This window comes from Nycticebus coucang, chromosome 6 (assembly GCF_027406575.1).
Source record: "Nycticebus coucang isolate mNycCou1 chromosome 6, mNycCou1.pri, whole genome shotgun sequence".
NCBI classification, from domain to species: Eukaryota; Metazoa; Chordata; class Mammalia; order Primates; family Lorisidae; genus Nycticebus; species Nycticebus coucang.
Window position 1 is genome coordinate 55,883,540 of NC_069785.1, and position 27,156 is coordinate 55,910,695.

The 27,156-nt window shown below is 39.8% G+C and overlaps 1 protein-coding gene across 2 annotated transcripts in view; it reads right to left on the minus strand.

The window, feature by feature from the left end:
* The window catches only part of WDR72 (WD repeat domain 72), a 238,797-nt gene extending 215,737 nt beyond the window's left edge, over positions 1 to 23,060 (minus strand). Inside the window, exons 1-3 of one of the 2 annotated variants that reach the window (XM_053595485.1) lie at positions 22,993 to 23,060; positions 22,540 to 22,750; positions 1,167 to 1,270 (exon numbers count right to left, since the gene is read on the minus strand). The gene's annotated coding sequence lies outside the window, so the exon portion shown is untranslated. Of the gene's footprint in view, positions 1 to 1,166; positions 1,271 to 22,539; positions 22,972 to 22,992 lie in introns of those variants that run through there. The other variant, XM_053595486.1, reaches the window with a different exon arrangement.
* Between the last annotated feature and the right edge of the window lie 4,096 nt (positions 23,061 to 27,156).

Consider the following 27,156-nt stretch of genomic DNA (forward strand, 5'->3'; position numbering starts at 1 on the left):
ACCTAGGGATTGAGGAAAGAGGTCACAGAATGAGGAACCTCAATAAGGGGTGTCAAGAGAAATTGAATTAAGCAGAATGAAGAGAAATTAACGTACACAGGGCTGTCTGGTACTAAGGATTGGAGCCAGAACAATACCTAGGAAGTGAGGAAAGAGCTCACAGAATGAGAAACCTCAATAAGGGGTGTCCAGAGCCTACGAGGAGTGAGGACAATGAAAAATGTAGCCCCGGTGGGGCAGGTTGCTGGTGGGGGCACGGGGTCAGAGCCCGAGCAGGAGGAGGAGGCACCCACTTACAAGGACAGCCTGTCACAGGAGTCGGAGGCAGACGAGGATAAGGAAGGCACGCACACTGAGGCCTCGGTACCCTCTATTAGAGCTCTGGTGGGGTGAGGAGGGCCACTGCCCGAAAGTCTAACCACATAATAAGGGAATACAGGGAGGTGAGCAGGACACATCGTACATGGGGCAATGGACAGCCCGCAGGAGTGTGGAAACCCTGGAATGATCAGCTGCATATCAACACAGCAGACAGGGCAGCATCGTGTATAGAAATTTGGTTGCCTTCAGGGTGACTGGCCAATATTATAATTAATGTATTTACTATTTATAACAGGAACCAGATGTCTCACTGTTAGAATCTTACTTACAAGAAAATCAAAATGGTATCCGTGGTGATGGAGTTGAATCTGAGGCGCTGCTGGGAGTAAAGGTAGGTGCAAATACACACACACATTTCCTAGGTTTGCAGAGTGAAGGTCGGGGAACCGCAGCACCCAATAGCAACCAGCTTACGTAGCACCTTCGAAACACTATTCTCTACTAAAATGAACCCGGGTTTCCCTGGGAAATCAGTTGATTCTAGGCCTGAAGCAGGGAAAGTACAAGATAATACTGAACCATATTGCTATTAAAGCAAGAAGTGCTCAAAGAGTGAGGAGGTATCAAAAAGACACAGGGCCTCCTTGAAGCAGTTTCCACTGGTCAAATCACGAAAATTAGGAGATCAAAATAAACAATGTTAGTAAGAGGATAAATCAATGGATTAAACTCGTTAAAAGACAAAGATTCTCAGTTAGAATATGTACTAGTATATACTATTTACAAGAGATTCTTAAAGCATTGACACAGAAAGGTTGAAAATAAAGAGATAAAAAATAATGTACCAGCCAAATTGTAATTGTTGCTCTTAGTGTAAGAGCAAATTGGCCTTCTCACTTCTGAGGGCTCCACAGTTCTTAGGAGAAGGACGATTCCTGCAGGCAATGACCTGGATGGATAAAAGATCGTGAGAGGCTGAAATATATCCTGTTTAAGAAGGCAGGAAAGCAGAAACTAGTAGTTTTAACAATTACTAAGGTAAAAAATTAAACAGAGAATAAATTGCATTTATCTGGAATATTCACTTTGGAGGAGCAGTCACCTGTAACCTTTTAAACTTTTCCTAGTCAAGGAAATTCATCTGATCTGCTAAGTAGAACAGCAGCAAAAACAAACTTGGAGAAACATTTGCCAGGGAATTAGTACATCTGTAATGATTAACTAACTTTATACTAAGGACAAACAATTATTGAGTTATATTATTTGTATTCCTATTACTCTGGAACATTAGCTTCTCTTACTTTGAATCATTCCAACATTGTCTACCCAATAACTGGTTGTCCATATTATTCTAGTTTTATATGGCTCTGCATTGACGTCTCCCTAATAAAATGACAATTCCCCAAGGACAGAGAACAGGCTTTGCACAGCACAGTGCCTGGCTCATGGTAGAAAATATTCTTTAAACCAAACTTTCGATTTCTTCCTTCTGTGTTCTTCATGAAATAGGAGAATCATTTCTTAATCACTGATATATTCCCAATAGTGGCTGAAGCATAATGCTTTGAACATAGGAAAGCAATAAATATTACTGACTAAATTATTCTTTTCATTATTTCAAGTTCTGTACCCATCAAAAGAGGGAGTTCATTAAAAGAGTTGAACTGTAAATGAGGTTAGGCTTAAATTTGAGTCATTTAATGCTTCTGAGCTTCAGTTTCCTCATCTATAACATGAGAATAATAACAACAGATATTTTATGGAATTTTTGGGAGGATTCAATGAGATCATACCTACAATGTAGAGAAGAGGCGGGTATTCATAACTCACTACTATTACTTTTGTTTTAGCTCCCATACTTCTGAATAATAGCAACAGTTAGCCCTGTGTCAAACTTCTTCACCATTACGCTTGTGCTTTATTCTTATCAAAATCCAATCCATTTCAACTTCACTTTCAGGAGACTGCAAATTCTCCTAGAGCAGGGACTTCTGTCCCATTTGTCTATTACCATGATCACAGGGCCTGGAACAGGGGTTAGCACAGCAGGCATGCAATAACTATTTGCTGAATGAATGACTTAAAGGAAATACACAATACAGGTCTAAAGACTCACAGGTAATAAAGCATCCACCTGTTCGAAGATTTACAAATGTTCGCATCCATTAAAATACACAGCATTTGGAGTTTAGAAAATCAAGTAAGTCAAGGCATATCACAGATTAAAACCCTTCATAGCCATGGGATTCCTAACACAACCAAACTGGCAAACAAAGCACACCAAGGATACAGCCACAAGAAATTAGAACTCATTCTGAACAATCTAGATGGCTAAACATAGTGAAAACAGACCTAAAATTTAGAAACCTACTGCCAAGGCTATTTTTATAACCTTTATTATCACATTATAAAGATAATTAGTAAAATGAAGATATTATTGCCTGCATCTCAGTATTTTTATGAGGCATAAATTCAATGCTGTAAATAAGAGGCTATGGGCACAAGTACACGTTATACTACTCATATTATAAATGCCTATACTTCTAGAATTTAGAACAAGACGTGACCTTTGAGATAATTAATCTAATCTCTCTCACTTACAAGAAAGCTGATGTGGTCCAGACAAGTCTTAAGATCTTTATAATTCCGAGATTTTGAGAAAGACCGTGTGAATGGCACAGTGCAAATAAAAAATTAAAAGGTTTCATATATCAGGTGTCACTTTTTTCAGTCTCTCTTTTTATTTTTATGTTTTGCAGTATAATTTAAAAAGTCCCCATAAACTTTGTACCTTGCTATCAACAGAAAAGAGAGCAAATTCGTGTTTTCTGAGATTCCTTGTAATTCCCCCAAAATCTCTAATCAAAAATAAATCTCAAAGGAAAACACATTTTATTAGTGTCTCTAAGTTAGACAGACTCTCCGTGGTGCCGAAGAGAAAGTGAAGCCCTTGACAGAAGCACGCCTGTTCGGTTTCAAATAATTATGTGTCTAGACGAGTTTTCAAATCTTTGGAAAGGGACTACAAACTTCTGCCTGGATATAATTTTCTTATTTCTTAATAGTATAAGAAAAGAAAAATTATTTTGGACCTAATAATTATTAATGCATTTTATATAGTTAATTACAGATAAAGACAAATGCAATTTATATGTAACTATGGAAAAAAAATCGTAATAATTTTTTTTTAATTTTTATTGAGACAGGGTCAATAAGTTGACCAGGCTGGAGCACAGTGTCACTAACATAGCTCACTGAAGCCTCAAACCCCTGCACTCAAGCGATCTTCTTGCTTCAAACTCCCAGGTAGCTAGAGTACCTGGGACTACATGCGCTTACCACCACACCTGGATAATTTTTTTAAACTTTTTTTTTTTTTTAAAGATAGGATGCTGCTATTTTGTCCAGGCTGGTCTCAAACTCTTGGCCTCAAGCGATCTTATAGCATAAGCCTCCTAAAGGGCTGAGATGATGAGAGTGAGCCACTGAGCCTGACCTTAATAAATTTAGATATATTATTTTTCTGCTACATATTTAAATATTATTGGAAATTTAAGTACATATCAAACAACATCAAAACTTCATTTGTGACATGTTTGGATTTCCTATCTTTTTTTTTTTTAATAAAGACAAACTGATAATTTTTATAACTTTCACATTTTGTTTCTAAATAAGAGAGGTTTCAGACTGTTTCTTGAGAATGATTTATAGCCATTCAAAACATAAGTTTGTAAAAAAGCAAATTATGTAGCCCAAATGTGTGTACCCCAGTTATACTCTGATATAAGAAAAAATACAGTAGGATTTCTGTAAGTTCACCACACGCTGGTCTGTAACAAACGGCCAACATACAGAGGTGGTCAACATAAGAAACTTGGCCTTAGTACACATGGTTGGTGCATGTCTGGTCTGTGAAAATGAGGTCAATTTAAGGAGGTGGTAAATGTAGGGAAGTGGTCAACTATGGAGGTTCTACTGTATGTATATAGTTATGCACATATCACACAAACACATACACACACGAGGTCTGACAAGTTTGCAAACTCATTCTAACAAAACGTGCTACACGCTTCATTGCTAAATATCACTATGGTCACCTTTGAACAATGCATAGCTTCCTAAGGGAATATTGAGAACATGACCGTAGGGACATTCAGCAATGAGGTATGTAAAACTTTTTCTAGTATACATATGCAGACAAAATTATAAATATTTTTACTTGCCAATATTTTACTCTGAATTTGTTTTCAATTCAATAAAGTCATTGTGATTTGTCCCTTTTTAATATTAATTTTAAAAGTACTAGTGATAGCCTGACGTTCCACATGAGAATATTTACCAGATGAATGCACCCTACACTTGGAGGGAATACCTTCTAGTAGTGAATCCACAGAACTGTTTCTGTTTTCATTCTCATTGGCACAAGATTAAATAGCAGAATTCCCTGTGCTTCCTTCCTATAACCAACAGTCTACTGCAATAGAAACTATTGAGTTGGAGCTTCCCAGCAGTAGGCCATGGCACATAATGGGCCATGAATAGTTTATACAAGGGGGGTGAGAGAAATTGAAACTCTCCACCTGATGGATGCAAAAATAATCATTTTCTATATTTATGCCTTACTGCAAAGAAGGACGGGAAGCCCTGAATTAAGAAAACTTGTTTAGGAGCATAAATAATTTATAACTGTAGAAGGCTCAAACCATTAAAGTTTGAAAAACCATGTCTGTACCTAAGAAACAACCCCCTGGTGGATGCAGTCAGGTTGATAGTTGCTGACTGCTCCACGAACTTGCACAAGGAGCTCCTCCTGAAAGCTCCCGAACTTCATGTTTTAAAGTGAAAAATTCCTTCAATAATAGATTTTTAAGTAGAAATAGCAAAAGGTCACCTACTTTTACAATGCGAACTTCCCTATCACCTGATAAAATCCATATGGCTGATCAGCGAGGAAACAACTTGCAAAGCTGTAAGTCACAGCTGGCAAAAAAAGGGATGTCTTTTCATTGTTTGATCTCTAGTCCCCGATGCACTGCCTGCCATACAGGTGACATTCAATAAAAATTTCTTTTTTTCTTTTTTCTTTTTTTTCTGCAGAGACAGAATCTGACTATGTTACGCAGGCCGGTCTCGAACTCCTGACCTCCAGTGATCCTACTGCCTTACCATTTAGGTCTCCCAAAGTGCTAGGACTACAGGTGGGAGCCTCAGTAAGAATTTCCTGAGTGTCTATAATTAACCTAGATAATGGAGCAAGAGTTCAGTAGAAATCGGAAAACTCTTTAAGAATGTTGAGTTAAATTCATATTTTGCTGATGAGGAAGAGGAAAGGTGATGTGACTTTCCTAGGATTAGTCTTCTTGCACTGGTAGAATTTATGTTCTAGGAAAAGAAACCACTCTAATTCCTTCCTTTGTGTTCCTTCAAAATGGATGGAAATACAAGGTTTCTGACTCCAGGCTGACTGTTAGATTGTAGCCAACACCTCACTATCTCTATTACCTTAACTCAAAATTTACTTCATTGTGAAGAAAAGAGGTGAGAAGATATGAGAGTCAGACAAACATTGGTCTTCCCCTCTCCTTAGTAACCAGCAAATATTCTGTGAGCCTCAGTTTTCTCATCTATAAAATGGGAAAAATAATTATCTTGGAAAATTAATATGAGGATAAGTGATTCTATACAAATAACTCTTATCATCATTCCTTGCTCATAATTGGCACTCAGCAAATGTTTATTGACTGAATGGCTGAGGCCATGAATTACTCTGACTTTCTACAGTAACTGTGATGAGATTGTGACTATCACTTTCTATTACTAGTTTTGTCCGTGTGAGATGTTCTTCCTTTACTTTTACAATACTTTTACACTACTACTTATTTTCTCAAAAGTACTGTGGCCATAGGCTAGAATATTTGGCCTTTAAAATGTACAATTTGTTATCATTGCTTATAAACTCCATGATGATCTTTTAGTCAATTACTCCGGGCCAGATTAAGATTGCCAGATTAGCAAATACAAACATAAAACACTCGGTTAAATTTCAATTTCAGATAAACAACCAATAAATTTTTTAGTATAAAATGTTCTATGTAGTATCAGGGACATGATTACACTAAAAAAATAATGGTTGCTTATTACATGAGGCATTCTTATGAAAAATATTTATTGTTTATCTAAAATTCAAATATATTAACAACTAGATCCTGTAGGCATCCAAGGGCCTGTGGCAATCTTAAATTGAAAACAAAGGGGAGCCACAGAGATCACCATTACCCCTCCTTCCTTCTACAGTGAGGAAATGAAAGCCCAGGAAAGTTAACCAACTTTCTTAGGTTACTTAGTTAACCAACTTTGTTAGGTTACTCGTACAAAGTAACCTAAGAGTGGCCAAGCCAGAAGCAGAACCAGGCCTCCTAACAGGCCATCTGGAACTTGCTTCCTGCACACCATGACAAAGATGACCCAGACCTGCCCACCAGAAGTCTTTGTGATTTGCAAAGGAAAATTCCTTTGTCAATTCGGTTGTTCCAAAAAAAAAGTCAAACAAAACAATAATAAAACCTTGTTCATCCAGGCTCCAACGTGACACCGCCCCCTCCCCCCAAAGCTAGTTAACACTTCCTGATCCCTTCTTTGTAAATACAATACCTGGCAAACACAAAGAAGAACACACACCTTGTAGCTCCCATCCTCCTCCCCACCTTCAGCTTCCTCCCCATAACAATTTGTTTTTATCTTTCTGACTTGCCTGAGGCCTGCAGAGTGAGTATGATGCAAATGTGGTTTTGTGGCTGGTGTGTATGGGACACTGGAATTGTTTACATCCTCATAAATAGCTATTTTCAGAGACACACCTAAACACCTAGTCTCTGCTTTGCCAACCTCGCAAACAGACAAATCTCAGGTCCTTTGACTAAGGAGAGCCAACCAGAAACACCAAGGATAAAGTCCTCAGTTACAAAGCATGAATTTTGATAATAATCTCCTGACCAAAGTAAACACCCCTCTGAGGAAAACAAATATAGTCTTGCAGTTAATAATACAAGCTTGAGGATAAAACAGATCTGGGTTCAAATCTCAGATCTATCACTTAGAGAGATGTGACCTCTCTGAGTCCCCTCTCTTGGGTGAAGAACAATCCCATACAATTTCTTCAAAACTCACAGCTTCTATGAGAGGCAAAAATAAATGACTTCATGATTATTACCTTTAAAAATAATTTTTTTTTTCATCAGAGCCCAGAGAGAGTTTTGTTTTTAAATTTTGAGTTTAGATGGAGGTTAAAAGAGCATGGATGTATCAAAATACACTTTAAGGGCAGAGTTTTCTGAATGAAAATTATTCTTTAATAAACTTGAAAAACAAGTATGTTAGATAACAGAGACAAGTACCTTGACCAATGTCACACAGCTAGACAGGTATGTGGCACTAGTTTGGGAGAGGGCATTGAGATTTATGATGACACAAGCAAAAGTTACACAAATAAAGCCGGAAAAATTAACTGGGCATCTGGGAGGCCAAAGTGAGAACTCCTGTAACCACAGGAATACGAAGCAAGCTGCATCTGCGGTCTATGGGAACGCAGGTCTCAGCATAAGCCCTATCCTCCAAAACTCGCCTGTTTGCAGATGCTCTCAGAGAAAAGCTATTATTTTATCAACAGATTATAATCAGATCACTTCTGAGAAAAGGTAAAAAAAAATTGTTTCTACAAAGTCAAAGGCTGCCCAAGGCATATTTGAATAATACACATAAAATTCTGTCCGGTCAACCCAGAGGAGCATAATAATTCAAAATTAACCCCTAACCAACATCGAAGCACATCTCCACAAACGTTATTATGGAGTGACTAACTGCTACTTAGGAAATTCTAGAAAGTAATATGTTTTAGGTAGGGAATAGCTTGGCAGGTAAAGTCAATGCTCAAATAAGCCACAGGTAAAGGGAGGATTAAACAGATATGTAAATTAACCTCTCAACTTCAAATACCTATGATCTGGAACACATAAAGCAAAGCAACCAAGAAATCCTATCCCCATCGCTACATAGATGAGGTTTCCATCACAGCTTGCAGCTGTCCTAGCCCTGCGGGTCAAAGGTTTTCACAAAGTATTACCTTCAAACTCTATACCTCCTTGCTCATTAAACTGTAGTACAAATGAGGGAATACAGCCACATAAACTCCAAGTGTGCTCTGCTTGGTCACCATCAAAGAGTGAGGGTGGTAAAAGAAATGACAGAAAAACCCTACAATTCCTTCTTGACGGCATCTTCATTTTTATTTCTATTCAGTGAATGACTTTATGGAGCCACAGTCCTCTTGTCTACAATCTCAAAGTTTTGGCTTTAAAAAGTAGATTTTTTTTTTTTTAATTTTACACTACATTTAGTTCCCTGATTGTTTATAATAAAAATCATTGATTTCTTTTTGGCCGAGAGGTATCTCGTATGAACAAAAAATACCATTGTTCTTGCCCAGTCTTAACTAAATTCAACAACTTTGTATAAGAACTAACCATAGCTAGGTGGTGGACAGCGTTGCTGAGAACACAAAAAAAAGAAAAAACACAACCCCTGCCCTACGGTATTTACAACTGAGTCATCGTTTGAAAAAATTTTAACTAAGTATTCATGCTATTAGATTAAGTCATTGTTTTGGGTGTGTGTGTGTGTGTGTGTGTGTGTGTGTGTGTGAATTCCATAAACCTATTTCCAATCTTGAGGCATAATTTTCTTCTCCATGTCTAAGAAGAATCTGGAAAACTGGAAAACTATTGCCTAATATATTTCCTTAACTCTATTTTTTAAGTACTAAATTAACTTATGCAAGGATAAATTAAATTATATAAGGTATCTCTTTTGGAATCATCTCGATTTGAATGTGTATAAAATAATGAGGTCTAATGTGCTGATTATATTTTTCAAAATCCACATTAAAATAAATACCTGTCTACTAACATAAATGCTTAATACGACCTAAAATCACACTGAGAAACATGGCTTTCATCCATTATCAAATTCTTTCCTCTGCTCTTCTAGAACCCCACACCAACTGAGGAAATTCCTCGGATCCCAATCTTCCTAAGTGATGATCACTTCCTTCAGTTCACCAAAAAAAGTCACCTCTCATCACTTCAACATCCCATAACTTTTCCTTCATTTTTAAAGTATTTTTTTCTAAAAATATCCATACTAATCTCTTCTAATAACATTTTTACCTTTATTCCAGATTTCGTCTTCTTTCACCTCAATGACTCCCTTAATACTTAAACTTGTTTCGTCTTCAACTAGTTTCACTTTTCTTTCATCCCTTTGCCTTTATCTATGTTTAGTTTAAAAATATTTATTGAGTATCTACTCATTGTCAGGGACTATGCAGGATTCTAGGGAAGCAGACAAGAAAAAAAGGAACAGTCACAAACTACAAGGAGCTCATCAGAGTCTACACAGACAGGGTACCCTGAGTTATCCCACGGTGTAACAGTTGTTGTGTTAAAGCAAATGCAAGAACGTTTGGATAAGACGCGTAGTAGGCACCTGAAAGCAAACATGGGAGGGTTTTCCCAGGGACATACAGGCATATCTCATTTCAGTGCACTTTGTTTTATTTCACTCATACACAATAAGTTTTTTACAATTGGAAGGTTTGTGGCAATTTTCCTTGGGCGAGCTTATGGACACCATATTCCAAACAACATGTGCTCATTTCTCTGTGTCACATTTTAGTAATTCTTGAAATATTTTAAACTTTTTCATTATTATTATATCTCTTATGGTGATCTCTAATCAGTAACCTTTAACATTACCATAGTAATTGTTTTGGGGTGCCATCTGCTGTACCAATATAAGATGGCAAACTTAATAAATGTACATGTTCTGACTATTCCAACAAACAGCCGTTTTCCCATCTCTCTCTCCTTCTCCTGGGGCCTCCCTAGCCCCTGAGAGACAACAATATTAAAATTAGGCCAATTAATAACTCTACAATGGCCTCTAAGTGTTCAAGTGAAAGGAAGAAGTCCAAGTCTCTCACTTTAAATCAAAAGCTAGAAATGACTAAGCTTAGTGAGGAAGGCCTGTTAAAAGTGTAAGATAGGCCTAAAGTTGGCCTCTTGCGCCCAACAGTTAGCAAAGTTGTGAAAGCAAAAAAAAAAAAGTTGTTGAGGAAAATTTAAAGTGGTACATCAGTGAACACAGGAATAGGACACTGAAAAAGCCCTTTTGCTGATAAGGAGAAAATTTACAGTGGTCCCAATAAAAGATCAAACCATGCAAGGCCTAATCAGAAAAAGGCCCTAAACTCTCTATTCTGGAAAGGCTGAGAGCTGAGGAAGCTTCAGAAGAAAATTTTGATGCTAGCAGAGGTTGGTCCATGAGGTTTAAGCAAAGAATCCCTCTCGATAGTGTGAGTGCTGATATAGAGGCCACAGCAAATTGTCCAGAAGATTTAGTTAAGATCATTGATGAAGGCAGCTACTCTACACAAAGCAGTCTTTTATCAGAAGATGCCATCTAGGACTTTCCTATCTAGAGAAAAGAAGTTAACGCCTAACTTTAAAGTTTCAAAAGACAGGCTAACTCTCTTGTTAGGGGCTAGTGCAGCTGGTGACTCTAAATTTAATGCTCATTTACCATTCCAAAGTCCAGGAGCCCTTAAGAATCATGCTAAATCTGCTGTGCCGGTGCTTTGTATGAAGAACAAAGCCTGGATAATAGAACAACATATTTGTTTACAGAACAGTTTACTGGGTTTTGGTTTTGTTTTGTTTTGTTGACATGGGGTCTTGCTGTAATCATAGTTCATTGCAACTTTGAAGTCCTGGGCTCAAACAACCCTCCTGCCTCAGCCTCCAGAGTAGCTGGGTCTACAGGAAGAAGCTACCATACCCAACAGTATAGTGAACATTTTACACTCACTGTTAGGACCAAATACTCAGGAAAAAAAAAAAAAAACCCACAACATTTCAAACATTTACAATGCACCTGGTCAACCAAGATCTCTCCTGGAGATGAACAATGAGATTTACTTTGTTTTCATACCAGCTAACACAACACTCTTTCTGTAGCTCATGGATCAAGGAGTAAATTCAGCTTTCAAGTTCTATTATTTAAGAAATACATTTTATAAGGCTATAGCTGTTATGATAGTGATTCCTCTATGGATCTGGACAAAGTACATTGAATCAATTCTGGAAATAATTCACCACTTGTGATTCACAGGAGTGAAGGGGTTTGGGATCACTAGAAGAGGGGGTCTTGGTTTGAGGAATGAGGAGGCTTGACACAGAGTCTGTGTCAGGGGACTGAGGAACTCTGGGAGGAGCCCTCCGGGGTAAACCTCAGTCCGTATTTATTATCACAAAATGGGAAGAAATAAACAAAAGCTGCTTGTCTGACCTTAGCACTGATTAGGGAGAACATGGACGAGGTCAGATAGAATGTGTCCACCTTTGTTTTTGCAAAATCATAGATCTGGAGCACAACCTCTGCCTCCAGCATCAAGAGACCTTTGGAATATAGAGAATCTTTATCATAATTATTATGGCCCCACCTCACACATGCACTTTCTCTTGGAGGCCAGTTTTCTGATTTCCTGCACTCACACAACTCACAGGCCATTCTTGTGATTCTCCAAGTCTCTCAAGCAGGAAGTGAGTCATATGCTAAAGATCAGGGCTTAGTTTCTAACAGGAGAAGGTAAAAATATTAACATTAACAAGAGCTTGGAAGAAGTTGGTTCCAACCTTCATGGTTGACCTTGATGGGTTCCAGACTTCTACGGAGGAAGGAAATGTAGATGTTGTGGAAATCGCAAGAAAACTAGAATTAGAAGTGGAGCCTGAAGACATGGTTGAATTGCCACAATCTCATGAGGAGCTGCTTCTTATGAATTAATAAAGAAAGTGTTTTCTTAAAGTGGAATACTCCTGATGACAAGGATCTAAACACTGTTGAAATGACAACAAAGAATTTGGAATATTACATAAACTTAGTTGATAAAGCAGTAACAGGGTTTAAGAAGACTGACTCCAATCTTAAAAGAAATTCTACTTTGGGTAAAATGCTATCAAACAGTATCACATGCCATAGAGCAATCTTTTGTGAAACGAAGAGTCGACTGATCCCACAAACATCATTGTCTTATTTTAAGAAATGGCCACAGCCACCACAACTTTCAGCAACCACCACAGTGATCAGTCAGTAGTCATCCATGTGGAGGCAAAACCCTCCGCTAGCAAAACATACCAACTTGCTGAAATCTCAGATGATTTGTAGCATTTTTTAGCAATAAAATACTTTTTAATGTATGTATGTATATTCTTTACTTTACTTTTCTTTCTTTCCTCTTTTTTTTTTAGTAGAGACAGGGTCTCACTCTTGCTCAGGCTGGTCTCAAACTCCTGAGCTCAAGCAATCCTCCTGCCTCAGCCTCCCAGAGTGCTAGGATTACAGGTGTGAGCCACCATGCTTGGACTAAGGTATGTGCATTTTTTAGACACAATGCTATTGTAGTTAACAGACAACAGGATATCATGAACATAACTTTTATACACACTGGGAAGCCAAAAAATTTATGTGACTCACTTCATTGTGATATTTACTTTGTCATGGTCGTTTGGAATGAAACCTGCAGTATCTCTGAGATATGCCTATAATATCTAAGTTCAAATCACAAATCTTACACACTTGCTGATTTTATAACCCAGTTACTGTTAATATTACTTTAAATTCTATATTCCTCATCCATGAAATGGGATTAACATGTCCCTCAGCTGGCTGTAAGGAATTAGGAGAGAGCACTACATTTTAGTTATGCCCTCAAGTCAGTCAGCCTAGATTCAGATGCCAAACTCTTTCCTTGGGAAAAATCACTTTACAACTATGTTTTGGAATACTCCTCAATAAAATAAGGATAAAGGATAATACGTGTAAGTGGTATAAATTAGAAAGAAATTAAATGATCTCTGGAAATCATTCAATAGTAAGCATTCAATAAATACTAGATACTATTATTGGAAATTTTTGTAAAATCTCAAAATCAGTCTATAAATCCTGCTAAGTAAAGAGTATTAAGATAAGTGGAACTCTTATCATTTATAACCCTTTATATTATTATTCATAATTTAGAATAGACCCCATCTATTAAGTAAACCAAGCAGGAGAAATAAAAATTAGACTCAAAGGTAGCAAATTGGCAAAATAAAAATAATTTAAATTTTTACAAATTTTGATTTAAAAAAGTCCACCACCCACCATTATGGTTTAAATTGAGCCCACCTCAAAATTCATATTTAGTTGAAGTCCTAATTTCAAGTACCTAATTTCAAGGTCAAGAAAATGACCTTGTTTGTAGATAGGTTTGTTGTATATGTAATTCATTAAGTAAAGATGAGGTCATAGGAATTAGGGTGGGCTCCTCATCCACTATGCCTGGTGTCCATAGAAAACAGAGAAACTGAGAAACACACGCATACACTAGAATACATACAGTTATATTCCGTAATGGACTGTAACGAACTGGTCAACACAGGGAAGTTGTCAACCCAAGGAACTAGGCCTTCTGTACTGATACGTACATGTGGTTCATGTCTGGTCTATGAAAATTAGGTCAACTTAAGGAGGTGGTCAATATAGGGAACTGGTCAGCTATGGAGGTAATACTGTATCAATTTTCTGGAAATATACATTTAAATTTTAGTCTGAATCACACAGTTGGTCAAATACCAAATTCTATTCTCTTTTAGGTCATAAATCTCCCTTCTACCTATATTATGGGGTCCATGAAAAATTCATATATTCATTCAACCAATTATCTATTAAGATCCTACTAAATGAAAGTTGAAAAAAATACAGATTCCATTCTTGTTGGAGTTCACAACTCACAAGTGCTAAGGATGGAAATGACTGATGCAAACTAAGTTGGCATAGGTATTCCCAACGCACAGCAGCAAAGCAAGCTTCACTTCCATAGCTGTCAGTGGATCATCCCCTACACCTTGGCTTCTCTTGGAAAAATTCCATTTTTTTCCAAGAGTCAGTTATCTCCTTCTTTGGCCCTGAAGTCTACTTCCCTTCTCTCAACTTTGTCACCAGCTGACATTGTATGTCATTGTACTGCCACTGTAACAATCCTTTTTTCCTCCCGGAATAGACAGATAGCAGGCACACCCCAAGGCAGAATATGTGTATGTATGGACAAGTCCTGTTTAGAGAAGCCTCCCTAATGTCCATAATTCTAGTGTATCTGACTCTGCCCATTGGCCAGAAACATGTGCCAGGGAAGCCTGTAAACCAATCCCTCATTCTCTAGGATCTTAGGAGATGCTAGGACTTGGCCAAAACAGATCCACATCAAGAAAACTCACACATGCAGAATCAGATGGTGGTTTGGACAGAGTGATAAAGGGATGCAGGACTTGAGGGTCATAATCTAAAGGAAGCTCAGCCTTACTAGACTATTAAACTTTTTTTTTTTTTTTTTTGTAGAGACACTTTATGGCCCTCGGGTAGAGTGCCGTAGCGTCACACAGCTCACAGCAACCTCCAACTCCTGGGCTTAAGCGATTCTCTTGCCTCAGCCTCCCGAGTAGCTGGGACTACAGGCGCCCGCCACAACGCCCGGCTATTTTTTTGATTGCAGTTCAGCCGGGGCCGGGTTTGAACCCGCCACCCTCGGTATATGGGGCCGGCGCCTTACCGACTGAAACTTTTTAAAAATATATTTTCTGGGACTTCCAGCCCATTCCAGTACTAATTCAGCACGTAGGAGGTGAGCCCAGCAGCCATTCTCATCTTTTGTGAATTTTCTGTCTTAAGACAATCCCCACTTGCTTTTCATATTCCTCACCTCAACGTTTTATTACTCAGAATTTTCCCTAGTCCTGGCTCCTCCTCCTTTTCCTTATTCTAAAACATATCCCCTCTTCTGCCTTAATTGTTCTCTAATCTTTTTCTCAGTACTAAGACACTGTGCTATGCATTCAATTCAAGTGTTTACAGGCTGCTAACTATGCCCTAGATCTTGTGCTTGGGGTGTTCCCATGCATTTTTTCATGTAATCTACACACCTGCCATTAGGGTTATTAGCCAGAGGAGGCTTGGCAAACCTACGTCCTCGGTCTAGGATTACATCCTTAGATCTGTCTGATGTCAAGGTCCTCCCTCTTCTCAAGGGCTTGAGAGCAGAGAGCACATTATGATGACACTATCACCTGTTTACAGGTCACCACAGACAAGCCAGTCCATTAACTTCTTTAAAGACAATGAAACAAAACAAAATAAACACAACATAGGTTCTACCACAGGGGCAGTTAAGGTGCTAAATCACTCTTTAGTCTGAAAGTGAATATGTAAGTAGATTTTCTCTACTTAATCCACCAAACCTAGTCATTAGGTGGGTGAAAGTGCATGCAAGAGCAAAAACGCTGTCAAAACATCAGGACTTAACAAGAAAATAGTAAAAAGCCCATTGAAGTTTGTAGTCATGGAACAAGACTCAGAACCACACTGAGGTCATTTCAACATGGTTTATGTCATGAGAAGTAGTGGAAGGGGACAGGAAAGGGCTTGACTGGACCTATAGGACAACAAAAACCAGGCACCATACGGTACTTTCTAACACATCCTGGCTTCTGCTTATTCTAAAAAGAAAGTCTCCAGCAAGGGGGATCCCTCTCATCCGTGCTCTTCTGGGTTTCTATTGACCAAAGAAGTCATTGTCAAGTGATATCAAGAAATTCTTTCCCTGGGGCATAAATAAATACCCAGCTCCTACAGTTCATGGGTATACCAGAGCCCGAGAGGCCTGGAATCGATCCAACCCATTTTAACTAGCAAGAAACCACCTAGTAATACCTTGTTTGTATTTCTTGGAGGAGGGACACAAGAAAACCTTATTTTATTCCACCCAATAATTCACCACAATCAGAAAGAGCACGGCAAGGGCAACGCCATCTCCCAGCTGCTGATTACATCAAAGGCTTGCAGCACAAATTCAATTTTATGATGTTAATCTCAGCCTGCCACTCAGAAATTTTCTCTGAGGGATATGATTTTTTTCTCTGGATTTCATTTTAAGAATGATTTTCTTCGTCCACAATCAATAAAGATATGTTTTCATCAAAAGACTCTATCTTGGCAGAATTCAATTGGCTATTTCAATCCCTTTTGGTGACACAATATTAATTAAAATAGTTTATGTTGCTCCCCAACTGTAAAAGGAGGCAGTGAAAATAGCAGCTACTCAGAACACATGTTCTATACACATCAACAAGAAGAGCAGAAAATAATTTTCTCCTTCTCCAGGCAACAGCCATTAGCTGTTCAAGAGAGTTGCTCTTACTTATTTTATCTCTGTAATCTCGCTGAAACAAAAAATGAAGCTCTTCCCATTGCTACTTTTTGTTCAATAGGAAATCAAAATCCATACAAAGAAGATGCTTCAAGTGCTCACTTCCCAGTGCCTCAAGAAGAAAAATAATTATCTGTGTGCCTCTGTGGCATGATGGGCTATTAGAAATCAGTCACTGTTTTCCTCAACTTTAAAAAAAATTATGATGCTATTAAAAATTCTTTTTATTTTCAATTTTTAAATAATAAGTTCATTTGCATATATTGTATTTTTCAAAAGCAGGCATGGAGAATCAGCCTAGTTTTTCACATTTAAAAAAGAAGAGACTATTATGAAAACCATTATAGAAAATAAGGAAATTTTTTTTTTAACAAGGGCTTCAGAAATTGCAGTTAATCCACTTAACAAATATTTACGAAGCACATACCGTGTGTCTGACCCTATTCTTCTCCTGAGACTGTGATGAAGGCCCCAGCTTCTGTCCCATGATACTGACAGACCATGGAACTTCTGTTACTACTGGGAGAGGAGGGTGGAGGCCTGGTGGCCACCAGGGAGAAGAGAGTACAGCAGAGGGTTCCAGGAGGAGATCAAGAAAGGCTTCTCAAAGGAAATCCAATGACTGAAATATTCAGCTGGTAATTCATACCCACAGTTTAAAAACAAGAAAAAGATAGCTCAGTCTCTAACAAACCAAGGTAGTCTCAATAAACTAAACCTTCTCACCTGCCTATTCCTGAAATCATCTACTTTGTAAACTGAACATAAAAAGGTGATAATAAAGAAAGTGGAAGTATAAATACCATAAGGGGACTAAGGATTTCACAGGACCTTGGATAAATCTCATTCAACATTCTATTTCTTCTAGGAAGGACCTTAATTTATAAAGTGCTCAAAGATTTTGGATTTTTACACTAATCTGGATTTATTTCCAAAACAGTGAAAAACATCATATTAAGGAATAACATGGAAATTTATAGAAATCTAGTTCAAGTCCCTATTTTATACATTAAAAAAAAAAAGACAACCAGAAAGGTAAGTTGACTTGGTTAAAAGCAGGGAATGAACTACACTTTGGACTTGTTTAGACATTCCACTAGTAATAATTCCTAGACAAAGAGATTACACTGTTTTCCAAAAAGCTTATGTAAATCCTGTATACCTATGTTAGAGGGGGGAAAAAAAAGATTAAAAAAAGAAAACAATTCCATCAGCACAGTAATCAACTGCAAGGCTTTTTTTTTCTTTTTTGTAGTTTTTGGCCAAGGCTGGGTTTGAACCCACCACCTTCGGCATATGGGCCCGGCGTCCTACTCCTTTGAGCCACAGGCGCCGCCATGCAAGGCTTATTAAAATACAGATTCCTTATGGTGCCCCATGATCATATAAATGTACACAGCTATGATTTAATAAAAAAATAAAATAAAATACAGATTCCTGGGGCATATTCAGGTTGTAATGAGTTAGATCTTCTAAGAAATAAGGTTTAGAAATTCGAACACAAACTACTAGCTCTCCACACATTCTGATTCACACTTGAGGCTAAGGAACTTGAATTAGTTTCAGCATCCCCCTTGTATAACACAATTAATAAAATATTCAAATTAACAGGAGAGAATAAAGAAAAATTCACTGCATGAATGAATGAATGACCAAAAAGAATTCTCTCAAAAAGGTCTTACTCAGACCAGGTCATCACGTCCTACAGAGAATGACAATACTTGGCCTGACCAGGCCTTCCACAGCAAACAGACCTGGCCTGGTCCTCTAATCAACAATTTTTCTGGACATGGCCAAAACCTTGAGTAATTAATGATGTCCACTACTGCCTATATGGCATGCTGATTTTTTTCCACACCTTACAAGCATTGTGACAAAACTGCTTAAGATCTTTTCTTCAAAATCCATTTGGGTAAGGGCCTAATGGGGAAAACTCTAGGCAGTCAATTATTCAGCAAATTTGTGCAATGTTGGAATTTCAAGGAAAATTCTTCCAAATTTAAAAGCATTTTAAAAGCTAAAGACAAACCATAAGAGGGTTAAATTCTATAACAAATTCTTTCCAAACTGTTCAGTTTGCCTTTTGGTGCCCCCAAATAATGAATCAATTTTTAGTATCCCCTGTATACCAAAATTTTTCTAAGACTGACTTCAATGGCTGAGACTGAAGCAATGATGGCAGCCTGAGGCAGGACCTTAAAATGGCCAAAGATCCTATCATGCAAATACAGGAATGTATTTTTCCAGCAGGAGGATACTCAAAAAGGGAGGCACTCCCTTCACTGAGCTTGGCTCCAAACACCACAGCCTTAGTAGTAAGCTAACAACACAGCCTTAGTAGAAGGAATGAAAATAGTGGTGGCAGAAGTATATAATCTCATATTTCATCCTAAGCAACAAGAACAGTTAAAACATTTCTTAGCCTGCTTTTGTAATACGCATGAAAGGCATACATCCCATCTATACTCAAGGCTAGATTAAAGTAATGTTTTCTCTAATCAAGGGAAGGAGATGGCTGCAGCAGGCGGATCACTTGAGCCCAAGTGTTCAAGTCCTGCCTGGGCAACAAAGGGAGACCCATATAGCTAAAACTAGAAAGGGCCAGGTGAGGTGGCTCATACCTGTCCTCCTAGCACTCTGGGAGGCTGAGGCAGATGGATCACTTGAGCTCAGGAGTCTGAGACCAGCCTGAGCAACAGTGAGATCCCTTCTCTACTAAAAAATAGAAAAATGAGTCAGGTGTTGTGGTGGGCACCTATAGTCCCAACTAATCAGGAGGCCGAGGCAAGAGGATCACTTGAACACAGGAGTTTGAGGTTGCCATGAGCTATAGCCACCATGGCATTCTACCCAGGGCAACAGAGTGAGGCTCTTTATAAATAAATAAATAAATAAGAAAGAAAGAAAGAAAAAGGAGAGGGGTACAGGGCACTACACTGGTTGAGCACCTGCTGTGCACCAGATAGGTCAGTATTTTACGTACAAGTAAGACGTCCAACATTGGTGTGAGGTAGACACCCTTACAGGATAGACTTGAAGAGTAAATCAGTACCTAACAATGTAAAATTAGAAGAAGATCCCCATTTTTATGTTTGAGGAAACTACAGCTAAGGGGTGAAATAATTTGCTAAGGTCCCATAGCCAGTAAAGGAGGGGACACAGAGGAACAGCTTGCCATGATTTGCAGTTGTAAGTTTCCCTCCCCCAGCATACCTTCACATAAACATCTGAAATGTTTTTTCTCAGCATTTCTACGTGCGGTACTGCCTACATAACTGAAACTTTCAAAACTGGAAATAAATCGTCACTGCTTTGAGCCTCCCCTGGAGCGTTACTTAGCACTCTTCAACTCCCAGCCTGCCCTTTTCTACCTTTATCAGAGGTAGAACTCTGATCGAATTGCTCCTATCTGTTACCTGAAGTATACTATGAATGCTTAGAGCCCACAGGCAGGAACCTGCTCTTTGTCACCTTCGGGTTCTGCTGGCAGGGAATTTTCCCTCTAACAGGTCAAAAGACATTGTGAGAGAAACCAAAGAATTCAGGAGTGTGACATGGCTTCAAGAGTTATCTCTCTTTTCTCCTACTTCTTCCCCAGACAAGTTCATAAATGTTTATCTTTGAGTGTAACTCTGAGGTCTGCACAAAGAGCAAAAGGCAAATGGAGAAAAATATCCTATAAACAGGCACTCGAATTTCTACTAAAGTAAACTAAAATCTTCTCTGCTTTCTGGGCCCTCACAACTTGCCCCTGACCCACAGGCAACATAATGTCAATTAACAATGAGGTTAACTGATCCAATAAATTACACTTCCCTCTTCCTGTCCTTGCTTATTGTTTTCAACAACTATGTGTAGGGCTTTACATTTATACAAGTTAAATTTCAACTTGTTAAAAGAAAAAGAGCAGAAAAATCAGAGCTGAGGAAAATGATTGCAACTATTTATTAACTGTTTGTTAAGTTGTAGGCACTGTGCTGCTTACATTCTGTGCATTGCTTTGTTTTGTTCTCGTAATGTCCCTAAGGGTTATTGTCACTATTCTAAACATGAGAAAAATGAGGTTTGGAAACATAAGCAACTTGCCTAAAGTCATAGTTAGAAAACAGGCCCATCAATCTCCAAAACTCACATTTTTAGTCCCCCAAATTGCACTGCTTAGGTAGGGCAGAGGCAGGATCCTGCATATTAGGGCACCCTCTGAAAATGAGAGCAAACTCTAGAACCAGTACTCCTCCCACAGAAATGCTAGCTAGCTCTAAAAAGGAGGACTTGCATTTTTTAGAAGAGTTCAAAGGTACCTCACTGTCCTTTCAGACCAAAGACAATTCCCTTATTTTGAAGATAAAAATGACCACATGGGTTTAGGACCTTGAAGTTAATTAGGGGACTTGTCAGGACAGTGCACAGATACTATTAGGCCAAGTCCCCTCCACATTTCCCAGCCTCTAATTCAGCCTAGAGAAGAAGTGACTCTAAACATTTTAACAACTGGGAAAAGAATAACCATACATATAGTACAGCACTCCACAGAAATGCCTATTGTGAACATTAACATTATTGTTATTGGAAAGCCAGGTGGCTCATGCCTGTAATCCCAGCACTCAACCTCAACCTGAGCCAAAGCAAGACCCCATCTCTAAGGAAAAAAAAAAAATAGCTGGGCATTGTGGCAGGCACCTGTAGTTCCAGCTACTTGGGAGGCTGAGGCAAGAGGCCTCGAGTTTGAGGCCAAGAGTTTGAGGTTGCTGTGAGCTAAGATGCCACCTCATTCTAGTCTAGGCAATAAAGTGAGACTCTGTCTCAAATATATATATATATAGTTATTAAACAACAGAAAGAAAAAGTGAATTGCCAAACAACAAAAACATCTGAATGCAACAATCTTGCAATTTTGAAATATTCCTGATATCATTATTTTCAAGGTTCCTCAGTAAACCAGCACCTCAGATTTCTAAAGCCTTTGCTCCATTGGATAGAGACTGTTAATGGAAGACTTCACACACAAAGCAGCTTAACAGTTGATTTTTTTTTTTTATAAAATAATTTTAAAACATCTTCTTCAAAAGAGGTGAAAGTATTGAACTCAAAACTTGAAAAAAAATGATCACTTTGTTAGACCACTTGAAGGACAGTTTTCCTTTCTCCTGCAGCCCTTTGCGTTCTTTACAGAAAACACTCCTGGCACACTGTTCTATTAAGGAACTAAAGGAAGGCAGAGGAACAAGGCATTGTTTATACAAAAGCCACAGCCCAGATAACCACAAGAACTTGCATGACAAAAGAGGTTGCGTTCTTTCACCCAGGTCTTTAAGTGGTGAGAATTAAGGAGGGAAAAATGTGAAAAGCGCCCGGTGTTAGGGCAGTGGGGAGGTGAAGGATTGGAGGGAGGAGAGCAACAAAAGTTTCTAAACACTTTCTTCAGATAAAGTTTTCCCCATAAGTGACCGAGTCTGCAATAGTCGACTGTGAACTTCTTCAGTAAGTAACTGCGAGGAGGTGGAAGAAAAAGTTAAAGTACAACGAGCGGCTTTCTGTTTAACAGAACATCAACTGTGTTGAGCATGCACAATGCTGTAACTAGTGAGGAGGGCGGGTTAAGGAAGCCCCTGACCCGGGAGGGAGTATTCCCAGGAGGTCACTCTTCCCAGAATTTTATCCCCGCAGACCTCCCCTCACTTTGTCCTGCCCCTCACCCCACCCAGCCTTACAGGGACAGAGGTCTAGTGCCCGCTGCCTCTGCGGCCGGGGAGCTGCACGGCCAGTTTGCACCAGACGCCTCTCCCCACAGCTCCACCTGTCACACCCGAGCCGGCGCAGCCCGCGCACCCGCGCTGGCTGGTTTTCCCAGTCACTGAATTCACCTTTGAAATTAATTCAGTGGATTCTGTTTCGGAGAACTCTGATTTCCGAGTCCCAAGAAACTCTCCTCGGAGTTAGTGAAAGGCAGGTCCTGAGGAGTGACTGGGAGCAGACTTCTCCCAGGACCACAGGTGGGATCGCGGCGTCCACTCCCACCAGCACCCCAACACCCGTGTGACAGACGTGCGGCTTTGGTCACTACTGATGCGACATCTAGAAAAGAGAAGAAGAAGGAATTTTCCAAGTGCAAGAACTTGGAGCACAAAAAAGAAGTTACTGGTTGGCTCGCCCACCCTCCTCCCCGGCCCCGCAGTCTCCGAGCGCTCGCCAAGCCCGCGTCCTCCGGAGCGCCGGGCTGTCCGGGCGGGAACCCGCGGTGGCCTCGCCCGGGGCGGCCAGTCACCCACCGCCCGGGACCGCGGAGGTCGAGCTGAGCCCCGAGGGGCCCGACTTACAGGAGCCGCGGTGCCGCGGAGCGCAAGGGGCCGGCAGCCTGGAGCTGGGGACAACCGGCGGCCTCGCCGCCCGAGGGTCAGCTGAGCCCCGGCTGGTCCCGCCCCTCGCCGGCCCGCCCGCCCCGCCCCGCCCCGCGGCCCTGCTCGCTCCGGCCCCGGCCGCCCTCTCCGCCGCCGCCCCCCTGCCTCCTTCGCTTGCGGTGACGGCTGGAAAAGGGCGACCTGCAGCCAGCGCGCGCCCGGTCCCTCTGGGCCTGGACAGCATTCCAGCTGAACTGGACAACATCGAGGTAACCCCGGTGGGCGTGAACTCTTGACCCCGGGCGTTGGCAGCGACTGGGAGCCCCAAGGTCTCTGACAAAGGACGTTCCCCCTCAAAACTGCAGCCCCTGAGCAGGGGAAGGAAAGATTAGAGTTATCAAGAGGGGGTGAAACATTCAACATAGAATCAGCACCCGAGCCTGCTGGGGGTGAACCGGCTACTACCACTGAGCAGGTGGTTTAGAAAATGGGAAGGAATGTTTGCTCGTTCATGGACGCCTGACTTCCCACATACTAAAGACGTGTGACCTGGCTCAAATCAGATCACATGTCTTAGGTCGCCTCTGCGGTCAAACTTCCCACAACCTGGGTCTTCTGCGGGTAGGTTCTCTCTGACTAGAACCCTGCTCTGACCTCCGGCATCCTTTGTACCTGCTTAGTTCCTGTTCTGACCTTGTTTCCCCCATGCAGTCCATGTGTGTCTGCTCTTTACTCCTAAGGAACCTCGTTCCCTCTGTCATCACACTTGGCACAACCTGTTGTGTTGTTTGTACATTGTCCTCCTCTGCTTGACTGTAAGCTCAGAAATCCAAAGTCAATACATAATCAATGTGGCAGAATGCAGATTTGCCTAGAACACTCAACTGTTAAAGCCTCCATGCCCAGCCTGCATGAAAGATGGACCTCCCTCACCAATCCTCACCTCGGGAGGCTGCAGTATCTTCCATCAAAGTATTATTATGTGCACACATGCCTCATCCCCAACCCTTCATCCCACCTCTTAAGCACAGCCTTTTTCTTCAGTCTTCATAGAGGCCCAGGTGTGGAAAGAGGTCTAGACCAGGTTGCTCTTATCTGAGTTCTGCCATAACTAGCTTAGTGGTCTTAAAGACCCTCGAACTCTCTGGTTCTCAGATCAGGCTGATTTATCTATTAGGTACAGTATCTAGGGCTCATCATACTTTTGGGTCCCACAAAAATGGAATAAAAAGAAAAAAAGAGGTTAAAAAAGTCATAATATATACATAATATTGATTTATTAGTCTTTATACCAAGGCAGTTATTGACCATGTTGAACTTTACTTGAACTCTGTGATCCTGGAAAACAGCAAGGGTTAAAGAAACACTGTCAACCTTTAATGTTCCAGAAACAGCTCACTGCCAGGAAATGTTCTTCTCCATAAGACTTGATACAGCCCTTGTTTTTCTGTGACAAAGCTGGGCATGACCTTTCACATTTCCATTCTTCGCATCATAAATGATTAGATGAACTATTTGTACCCACTGACTAATCTACACAAAATACCTGCTACCTTGACTTAACCAAATTTGAGTGTGAATATTCTCTTTCACCTGGCCCCTGAACTTTGACCTGCTCTTACTTAGCCTGGGCCACCTTATAACCCTCCTTAATAGACCCTCCTGAGAATATACTGACCTCAGGGTAAAATTTTCTCTTTTCTACTATAAGATCATCCACTCTCATTTCTTCCACTTACCAACATCCTATTTTTCCCAGCATTGTTTATTCCTCCCTAGAAAAGACCTTTTCTGCTTCACCTTTGAGAAGCTTACAGATCTCAGGATCAAAGTTTCCTTCTGATTGCAATAGTCGTCTTCCTATGGCAAGTCCTCTTCTCTCCTCTTGCAATAACCCTTTAGAATAAAAATCCCACTTTACCCAAGTGTATTTTTTTAATTTGACATCATAAAACATAATCTTTAATATTGTTTATGAAGAAGGAGACCCTCCAAAAGAAAAATGCCTAGAGGCTACTACAGTCTTAATGTGGGCCTGCCTTAGATCCCTGTCTGTAAAATGGAGAGGGTGGATTACACAGACCAAGACCCGTTATAGCTCCAAAATCAATGAATTCAGAAACAGAATTACCCGCTCCTGGTTGGTCATTAGGTAAAACCTGACAAATGCCTTAAATCTACCTTACTTATTACACATCTTACTAATGCATTGCTGTTTCTGTTAATGGACTCAGTACAGTTTCTATACAGGTGCACGGAGTGTAGAGGCCCCCGAGGGTCCCTTCTGAAAGTCTCACTACCCAGATAAGGATGGCTGTGCTCTGACCTGCCTGTAACCTCTCTCTGGTCCTGACAAAGTAGGTATTGGTTATGGTAATAGTATGTCCTTCCCCCTCCTTTTTTTTTTTTTTCTGTTTTCTGATTCATGTAGTACGAGGTACTATAACTGAAAAAACTGCAAATTCTGAAGTACAAACCACGAGAGATGCAATATTACATCTCACTCATCCAGATGAAATTTCCTAACTTCCCTAAATTCTTTAAGGAGAGCTTACTTGTCTGCATTTTTAGTATAAATTTATTTGCTAAGATTTAACTACATTCAAATAAATATATAGAAAACAAAAAATATATCCCAAACCATACAGTCCAAAATAACCATCTATGTCCTTTTTTGAATACATTTGCAGTATCACACAGATACAGTTTCTATCCTTTCCCTTATGCTGCTACATTATATGAAATTTATCTTCTTCCTAATTGTCTTCATAATCATCACTTTTAATGGCTGCAGAACAGACTATAAACAGATGCTTCGGAATACACCTACTTCCTCCTTGCTAGGCATTTGTTTCCAACTTTTAACTAAAATATATTGCATTGAAATTTTTGTTAGGACAGATTTCCAGAAGCAGAATTATTAAGTCAAAAGATTTTGTTTGTTTGTTTGATTTTTTCTCAATCTTTCTTTCCAAGTCGGGGCAGTTGCTTCTAGAAGCATGTGAGAGAGCCAATTTTTCCACTGGTGAAATATTTAGCTAGGTTATTAAATATACTTATTGTCAGTGTTCATTAATTTGTTGTGCTACATTGACCATTAACTCCCCGAGAGCAAGGGCTAGGTCTGTTTTCTCACTGTTCTAGCCTCTTGCTCAATACTTATTAAATAGTAAATAAGGGACTAACTGAAAGGAAAATTGTATTGTATCACAGTGTTGAAGTGCATTTCAAAATGCAGTAACTTACATAGTGTGTAAGTGCCACGTAAACATCCTTATTTTTTCTTGAGCTTAATCCTTCGACTGAGAAGTCATCAAAAGCACATTTAGAGTTGCCATTTAAGGAGGACCCAAATGAAATCGGATGCTCTAAACCAGCATTTCTGAAAGGACTTTTTTTCCTTTTAATAAAAAAAAAAAAGTACAGTGACTATCCCAGACCCACATGTGGATGCTAGACTCTAATATACAAACATTTCTTAGAAAGAATTATCTCCTTTTCCTTTGTCTTCAGTGTATGAATTTTCATACTATTGAAGTGGAGATAGTAATAGCCTCAAAACAGCATGATCAAAACCAGATTGAATAATTAACCTGTAATAATACCATATTTAAAGAAAGCCAGTGTCCCTGTCCCCTGCCCTTAGAGCAAATAGGTGCCTGTGAGATCAACCGCCTTGGACAGGAGCGGTGTGTAAGTCACAGATGGGAGTGGGGAGAAAGGAGGGGAGCCTGCGGTCCCCTCTCGCTTCCCTGTAGATGGTGTGAGGGGATGAGCAGCTCAACCACAGGCCAGGATGAAGAGGAAAATGGAAAGAAAGGGACAAAGGGATTCCCCTAACTTACCAGTTCTTCACATCCTTATTTCTCCCAAAAAAAATCAAGTCCAAGCTTAGACTTCAGCTGGAAGATCAAAGCCAAACTGTACACTTGAAGGCACCATATTTGGTTGGCCTGGTATTGCTATTATTTTTCAGTTGAGGTGAATGCCATGGCCTCACCAGTCCTTTTAGTTTTCATCCATTTATGCTACCTGTTTGCTTTCTGAAGGCATTTAGATCAGTGTCCCTACAATCCTTTCATGTTCTCAGAAAAGCGCTTTGGCTTGTAAAAGAAAAAACTCTTCCCTTTTCTTCTGTCACCT